A 1,046-nucleotide genomic window follows, 5' to 3' on the forward strand; every position below is an offset into this window, starting at 1 on the left:
TCATGTCCGCAACAAATGCCATTGTTAATATGTTGGAGTAGTTTTGTGCTACTCTGATGTAATGCAGGGATGGAGTATATGGTCCTGCTCTAGGACATCGCAATGTTAATTTGACCATATTTTTTATATGAATTGTGGTTAATTTTGGAGTACTCCTTGATCCTTAGGGAGTACTCTTTACACGCATGCATGGAGTAGTCGCGATTTTCGCAGGGATGTACATTAGACTGCATCACCAAAAAAAGTGGCGGTTTTTCCGCCAGGATTACAAAATGTATTATATTTTAAGACGTCCACCAAAATATTTCGGATAACTATTAAGATTTGAAAAAACCTCCAAAAATTTAGTTTTTTTTATGAATAAAAATAGTTTCTTAAAGAACTTTTTAAATAAAGTCCCCTCAGATGACAATTTAAAATATACAATATTTAAAAATATTTTCAACGGAATCGTAATAATGAGATTCTTTATGGTGTTTTTTTTTTACTTTTCAAAGATTGATTTACGAAAAACTTAAATACTGGGCCAAAACTATTCTGATTTCGACTTATGCAAAAGTTGTTCGGCATCAAAAATCTCATTATTATGATTCCGTTCAAAATTTTATATTATTTTTTTTTTTTGAAGTGAAACTTAGGCGGCGGCATCGCAAAAATGTAGAGTGAAATTTTTAAAACTGAAAACGTTACATGAGTGAGAAGGAAGATATAGGTATTTTTTTTTAATATTTTTATGTAAATTTTTTAAACTTAAACCGTTTTGTCATTTGAAGGGATTTTTTCAAAGAACTTCTAAAAGAAACCATTTTTGTTCATAAAAAACTCCATTTTTGGAGGTATTTTCAATTCGGTCCAGATCGCTTAAATCTCAATATTTTCCGAAATATTTTGGTGGACGTTTTAAAATATAATAGATTTTATAATTCCAATGGAAAACATATATATGGCGTATGTATATGGGCAAATATTAAAAACAGGTTCACTTTCAAAACAAAAAGTTTGTTTTTAATTTGTGAGCACACCTATGTTTTATATATGATTATATT

The sequence above is a fragment of the Rhagoletis pomonella genome, unplaced genomic scaffold (genome assembly GCF_013731165.1).
Source record: "Rhagoletis pomonella isolate Grant_MI unplaced genomic scaffold, Rhpom_1.0 Rhpom_scaffold_00001, whole genome shotgun sequence".
In the NCBI taxonomy this organism is placed as follows: domain Eukaryota; kingdom Metazoa; phylum Arthropoda; class Insecta; order Diptera; family Tephritidae; genus Rhagoletis; species Rhagoletis pomonella.